Here is a 7736-nt window from a genome sequence, read left to right as displayed (position 1 = left end):
AATTATGCATTTTTTAAGAAAAAAATTCTGTAGGAAAAATTGATCACCAGTTGAGGGTGTATAATTATGTTGTTTTAGGTTTTTTTTTTTTAATCTGCTTAAGAGCCCTAGTAACCTTTACTCGGTTATTATGTTGTTCACAAATGTAGCTTTATTATTTGTCCCCTATACTTGGTTTAACCCGCTCTCCTGTTCTTTCCATGTTGTTCACTCAGTTGTAGTTTCTGGATTTTAGTCTAATCCCATTGCATTCTAGGCTTGCCCACAAGTCTACATCTTTGTTGAGCTGTTCTGTTTCTGAAAACATATTCTAGTTTGGTGAGGTGGGCAAACGGTAGGCATTAATCTGAAGCAGTTAGCCTTAGATGTTATGGGTTCTGAGTTTCAACTGGCCAACTCATATGTTTCTTGTGTTCAGCTCCCTCAGAAATTGTAGTACACGTATATGAGCTTTGAAAGTTTTCAATAGGTCAAGAATTGCAGATCTAGGCCTCTTTTAACAGGATTCCATGATCTATGGCTTCAAATTAGCTTGCAGATCTGTTGAACAGGCAAAGATTCAAGTTTCCAGGTAGGGATCTTTATACTCTACTGCCTCTGGTTTTAAATTGAAAGGCTTTTATTGGAAAATATATGAAGACATCAAACTTCTGCAGTGCCAGTGATGGTTTCCAATGAACTCAGCCATCCAAGGATCATCATTCACCTAACATTGATCAGTTCCAATGCAAAAACATGAACACTCAGACAAGGATGTTAGATGTGCTTAACTAATGAGGAAATAGTTGACCATCTTCTCATTGCTTGCCTCTACATTAGAGAAGTCTGGAGACCATTATTTTGATCTTAAAAATGATAACTGATCATCTTCTCATCTTCTCATAGCCACGTCGTCCTTTTGGTGGGTTGTTAGTAGCAAATAAAACAACTCCTGTAACTCCAGCAGGCCCAAACAAATGCACCTGAAGCTTTATGACTTGGTCATGTAAATCCAAATATAAAAAAATAATTTAAAAATCAGTTCATAACAATTACTGAACAACATATGCTTCTCGGAATCTTATATTTTGTATTAATAAAATTCGCCAAGATCTTTTTGTACCATGAGTTCGTATTGGTGATTCATACCCTAATTTCGTTTATTATTTTTTTATATTACTTGCAGTTCAATTAGTATTTTAATAGAATGGACAAAAGTTGGATAAATAAGTCGAGATCCAGTGCCGAATATTTGAATGGAGTTCAGAATTTCGTTAAATTTGCTTTTGAGAAATCTAAAATGAATGGGAATATTTTTTGTCCATGTCAAAAATGTGTAAATTGTTTTGCTATCGCTCCACAAACTGTTGAAGAACATTTGGTATGGAATGGTTTTTTGAAGGATTATACAGAATGGATATTTCATAGAGAGTCTAAATTGTCGTCTTCATCTAACCAACCCTTAATTATAGAATACACTGCTAGTATTGGATCTAGTAACACAGACAGAAATCCTGTTGTAGAAGATGATAGGGCTTACTCAGAGATGCTCTTGAATATAATATTAGAAATTTAATAGATTTTTGTGAGGACCCGTGCGGGCGTGTGTTTAGTCTCATATCGGTTATTTGCTGGGTAGATCTTGGGTACTTATACAGGATCAAGGAACCCAAATAATACCTTCCGGATAGCCATTTTGGGTGAGATCCTGTGTTGTTACAAATGGTATCAGAGCGGACCCGGCCCATAACCTATGTGGACTAGGGGACACTGCAGCACGGATCTATTGGGGCTGACGACGGACTGATCGTGGTGTTTGTGATTAGATTTGAATGGATTTGAACCCTTAGCCTGACGAGGACGTCAGGGCTTGAACGGGGGAAGTATGTGAGGACCCGTGCGGGCGTGTGTTTAGTCCCATATCGGTTATTTGCTGGATAGATCTTGGGTACTTATACAGGATCAAGGAACCCAAATAATACCTTCCGGCTAGCCATTTTGGGTGAGATCCTGTGTTGTTACAAAACTCTGTCACGCCCCGAACTCAGCACCCGGGTCCGGTACGCGACCGGCCGCATGAGCCCTAGAGCAGTGCCCTAAAGATCATGCAAGGCCTATGATTAACAAAAATTCCAATAAATCCACAATTAATCTAGTAATTCAAATAGAGCAGTCCGACATGTCCAAATAAACAAATTAGTTCAATTACAAGATCTTCAAATGTTCATCGACATCAAAGAAGGACAAATAAACTAACTAGCTAATGACTCTGATACTTGCACTCTGCGCCCATCCCATCCAAATCTAAGCATCCTGCAACTCTGATAAAAAGAAAGAAGAAAAGGGGATGAGCTTTACAGCCCAGTAAGAATCCCTACACATCCACACCAACACAATAATAATAAAAATCTGAAAACCACGACAAGTCAAAGCACATATCATGAAGTCATAAACCGGCTATCAAAGCTCAAATAATCGATACAAGTATGTACATCAAACATCAATAAAAGTCCAGCCACACAAGAAATATATAGCATATGATAGCTCATAAACCTGTATTATAGTTTCAATGTCTTTTCTTCAACTTGATTCGGTTTAATTATCTTTCCGACTTTGGGTCAAATCTCGGTCATATTTCTCAGCCTGTGGTGGGGCAACCAAATTATCACATTTTCAGCCTGTGGCGGGGCTTGCACATTATAGTTCCACATTTCTAGCCTGTGATGGGGCCTGCCAAAGTATCACATTTTCAGCCTGTGGCGGGGCCTGCACATTATAGTTCCACATTTCTAGCCTGTGAGGGGGCCTACCAAAATACCACATTTTCAGCCTGTGACGGGGCCTGCCATAATAACAAGATAAACCCAAAGTTTCTTTTCATACAATCCAGTTTACATCTACACATCAGTTTTCTTTTATTTATTTCCGGCTATAAACTAACCACAGTCATGTTTCCAGCCCGTGACGGGGCAACCAATATCACATGGTTAGTTTAGAGCACCACATCCATCAGTCAAATTTTGCAGGTGTAGGTTATGCGCATGCATGCATCCATCATTATACCAATCACAAGCAAAGACAATCAAAATACAATTTAAATATAAAAACCATTTTGCTTTGTCTGGATCATAGCATATCAAACATATATATAGTGCAAAATATTTATATCATGTAGGATTGACGTACAAGGATTCTTACACTTTGTTGGAAGCTAATCACCCGCCCTCACGGTGATCTATGAACCGAGATGCACAGGACTCTGCTCAGCGTCCTCTCATCCAATAGATTGTTCCCCTACAGAACCAAATCATTATTAAAATTTATCAAAGATATATGATGATCTAGGATCCCTGTTTAATCCTCTAAAGGGTCCTCTAAAATCTAGCATCCCAAGTCTATCTAGAGTCCTTAAAGCCATGATCTTCTCGGATCCAAGAGTAAAAAGGAAACCCAACAACAAATAACAAATAATATAATAAAAGGGTTATATAATAAGAGAAAGAGAGGGAAAGACCCTCTCTCTTCCTCTCTTCTTCCTTCTTCCCGACGGAAAGGGGAGAAGGGGGTTCGGCCGCCGGTGGCCCACAGTTGGCGACGTCCCTGGTCGTCGGCCGGTGGCAGGGCCGGTGTGCTGGCGGTGTGTCCCCGACCGGTGACAACCGGCCGGAACGAGAGAGGAGAAGGCCGAACAAGGCGTCGGCTTCTCCATCAACCCGGCAGCTTTCCGGCCTCATTCCCCAAAGAGATAAGGGCCAAAGATGATGGAGGAGAGGGAGAAGATGCTCACCTTGCCTCCGGCGAGGTCCTCCCGACCGGATCGACGGCGAAAGCTCCGATCCTCCCCACGGCAAGGTAGAAACCCGATCTCTTCCTCTTTTTTTTTTTCTTTCTGTGTGTAGAAGCCCTCGGTTGATGCCCTAGGGGAAGAGAGAGAGGAGATCTTTCTGATTCGGTAGGTTTTTTTTTTTTTTATCGCCCTAAGATCCTCCTTCCCGATGGATTCGGTGGAACGGGGGGTATGTGAGGACCCGTGCGGGCGTGTGTTTAGTCCCACATCGGTTATTCGCTGGGTAGATCTTGGGTACTTATATAGGATCAAGGAACCCAAATAATAACTTCCGGCTAGCCATTTTGGGTGAGGTCCTGGGTTGTTACAAATGGTATCAGAGCGGACCCGGCCCATAATCTATGTGGACTAGGGGACACTGCAGCACGGATCCATTGGGGTTGACCACGGACCGATCGTGGTGTTTGTGATTAAATTTGAATGGATTGAACCCTTAGCCTGACGAGGACGTCAGGGCTTGAACGGGGGGAGTATGTGAGGACCCGTGCGGGCGTGTGTTTAGTCCCACATCGGTTATTCGCTGGGTAGATCTTGGGTACTTATACAGGATCAAGGAACCTAAATAATAACTTCCGGCTAGCCATTTTGGGTGAGGTCCTGGGTTGTTACAATTTTAGTGGAGAGTAAGAAGGAGCTCCAATAGGTGATGAGCATACCGTTACTGAATCTATACATGTTGAGGAACCTATAGACTCTGAAGATCACACAACTCGGTATCATAACTTGCTGAAAGATTGTGATAAAGAACTATATCCGGGTAAAAGACGTCGTGGCACCGCACCGGCACGCCTATGCCAACGTTTCAAACGCTTATGTTAGCGTCGGCAAATGAGGATATGCCGACGCTTTAAAGCGTCGGAAAAAACCAGGAGGAAACCCGTGACGAAATTGTCTGTCGGGTTATCGCCGACACTAAATAAGCATCGATAAATCTCGGTTTTTGCCAACGCTTTCCTCTTGCGTCGGCAAAAACTTTTGCCACTCTGGTATCTCCGACGCTTTGGCGATGTTTGGCTTTGTGTCGGCAGTACTTTAGCCGACGCTAAAAAGCGTCGCTAAAGGACAAAAAAAGCGTCGGAATAGGTCCTTTCTCATGTAGTGTTGGTTCCATCTTTTCATAAACACCGGAGATAATCTGGTTGACGATCTCTGAGAAAAGAACTAGTGTACGGTCAACAGTCCTATTTGTTTCCTCAAGCTTATCTCTAATTAACAAGCTTTCTTTATTATATAATTTTTGAGTTGGTTGACATCACAATTAGAGTTTCTTTCTCTGAATTAAAGAATGTTACCATTAGTAGCTGATAGGATATTACTTATTGCGAATGGTATAGAAGAGAGGGAACCCAAATTTAGGAAGAAAGTTATCTGAAAAAGATGTTTGATTGACTAGTTTCGAGGAACCTTCTTGGTAAAGCTTGGGCCCACCAATTGTGAATCAGACTTGTTTGCTAATTGATACTTCAAGTTACAAATGTTCATTTTTGGATTCAAAGAAATCTTTGTGGCTTAATAGCATCAAGAATCTTTAGTCTGCTAATGGTGCAGGTCCTTCAGAGTTATGGGTCTTGTGAAAAGTTTAGGTGCTTCTTCAGTTCATGGAGTCAACTTGCTGTCTTCCTGTGCACAATATTTTGGTATTTCATATATTCTAGTAACTTCTGGACACCATTGTTTGAGCTCTCTTATTGCCAACTTGATACTGATCTCGAACCATCAATTATATTACTCTGTGCTTGTAGTATGCTAATTATGTTTCCTGGAATAACTTGCAATAGTTCAGTTATGAGAGAATCAAGTATTCCTGAATCAATGGCCTCTTTATTTATTTAAGCATTTCAGTGGATCTTCTGTTTACCTAATATGATTTTTAATGGCAAACATCAAACAAATAACTTGTCTAATGCATTTGAATTCAGGGCCTGTTTGTTCTTCTATTAGCTATGGAGAGGCAGAGGAACTTGGACCTTGCTTAATGCAAAAAGGTGTGCCAGAGCTCAAATTCAACAAGCATTCTTGGAACAAAGGCAAGGCGACTCATCACTCACCTATAACTGCATTTATAATGTAAGTTAGAATATGGCTACACTGTTATAGTATTATCAAATCACTTGCACTGAACAGGGGAGATGCTTCATAGCTATTGCTATCACTTGCACCAAGACTTGACAAACAGTTTTCCTGAATCAGCTGAAGAATAAATAGCAAAGATCGGCGGCTCCCACAAATTCAAGTCTATGTGGAACCACCTGCTGTGAGTAAAGCCTTGGTGGACCTTTCAAGTCGGCAAGGGTGGGTTCAATAACCGATCAAAATGTGATTTCTTGTTTAAGATCCAGTGTATGGTGTAATGCATCTTCATAGAACATGACGTAAGGATGCGATTCTGGCTGATTTCTCTTCCAAGAAATGCCTTGTCAAGGAAATGTCATGCTTGTAAATTTGGATGATTTGACTTGTATTTCTTGTCTTTGTCAAGATTAAATACTTGTTGAATATTGCTGGTATTAGATAAATGAACAAATAACTTGTAATCCTTATATTCAACTTTTTGTAAAGATTTAATGCTTTTTTAATGTCAATGATGTTGGGACAAAATTTTTGTAATATTTTCTACATTTACTTTTTTTTTTCTTATGTTGCTTAATGTATGAAACAGGTTGGGTCGGATCGGGTTGGGCTAAGGCCTAAGGCTAAGAGTCTAAGAGGTTACCTATCTATTAAACAGATTAAACAGGTTTGGTTGGCAAGTTAAACATGTCCGAATAGGTTAAATGGGTCAGGTTGGGCAGATTAAACAGGTTGGATTGGGTAGGTTAAACAGGTCTAAACAGGTTAAACAGGTCGAGTTGGGCAAACAGGTTAAACAAGCAAACAGGTTAAACAGGTCGGATCGGGTTGGCAAATAGGTTACCTGTTTATTAAACATGTTAAACGGGTCGGGTCGGGTTACCTATTTATTAAACATGACAGGTTCAGGTTGTAATTTCTAACTTGTTTAATAAATAGGTCGGGTTCAGGTTTATGATTTTCTGACCCAACTTGCATGTGACCCGATCCGACCCGATTGCCACCCCTACGTTCATGTACATCGAATCATACAGCTCATACATACTGCCAACACCTCTTCTAACAAATCTAAAGAAAGCTGAATGGCAGCCTTTAATTGATAGATTTGACTCTAAACTTGCTAGTTGGAGCAGGGTTATCTCTCTTTAAATGAACTCCATGCTATCCACCCTACCTTTTTACCGCATGCCAATTTTTCTGCTTCAGCTGGCTGACAGCAAAACTTGGATAAATCAAGATCTTGCCTCAAGCCATCCTTTCTACCTGACCAGCCGATCTGGAAGTAGTGCTCTTCTGATGTCTTCACAGTTATAAGGTCCTACAAATTCTTAAAACAGATGAGGTGTTATTTTGCCTCTTGCTACTTCTATTTGGAAGCTTTCTGCTCCAAAATCTTCATCTGGTTGGCATTAAAGAATAGACTAAACACTGGAGAGATACTAAGCAGAAAAAGATGGATTTATGTTTTCTGCTACCCACCTCCTGATTTATTGACGCTTGTCTGCATCAATTTGGAGAACTTTGTCTTCTCATTGCTCTTTCAATAGCTCGCAATGGACTCTTCGACTCCAAACTTTGAAGCATCTACAACCCTCATTCCATTTACTTTAGCAGCAGTCTGATGGACAATCCAGCAAGAGAAGAATCAGATAATTTTCTCCCCCCCCCCAAAAAAAATCTTCAAACCTGCTCTACTCTCGGCGCCTTATCGTTCCTTCAAAATATTAGCAATCCTTCACCTCTCTTGTAAGTGTTCTTGTACCGCTACTACTCAATTTTCTGTAATGTTCCATCTCTGTAATCTTTCCCCTTAAAGTCTTTTTCTTACATAAGTAACCCC

General features: G+C 40.6%; 1 long non-coding RNA gene across 1 annotated transcript; it reads right to left on the bottom strand.

The window, feature by feature from the left end:
• Positions 1 to 300: 300 nt before the first annotated feature.
• On the bottom strand, positions 301 to 1605 carry LOC120110453. The gene is made up of 2 exons (XR_005511439.1): positions 772 to 1605; positions 301 to 706 (listed from the first exon to the last, which is right to left on the bottom strand). It is a non-coding gene; the product is annotated as an uncharacterized LOC120110453 (long non-coding RNA).
• Between the last annotated feature and the right edge of the window lie 6131 nt (positions 1606 to 7736).

The sequence above is a fragment of the Phoenix dactylifera genome, chromosome 4 (genome assembly GCF_009389715.1).
Source record: "Phoenix dactylifera cultivar Barhee BC4 chromosome 4, palm_55x_up_171113_PBpolish2nd_filt_p, whole genome shotgun sequence".
NCBI lineage: Eukaryota > Viridiplantae > Streptophyta > Magnoliopsida > Arecales > Arecaceae > Phoenix > Phoenix dactylifera.
The sequence above is the reverse complement of the archived record's forward strand: the minus strand, read 5'-3'. Positions and strand labels throughout refer to the sequence as shown.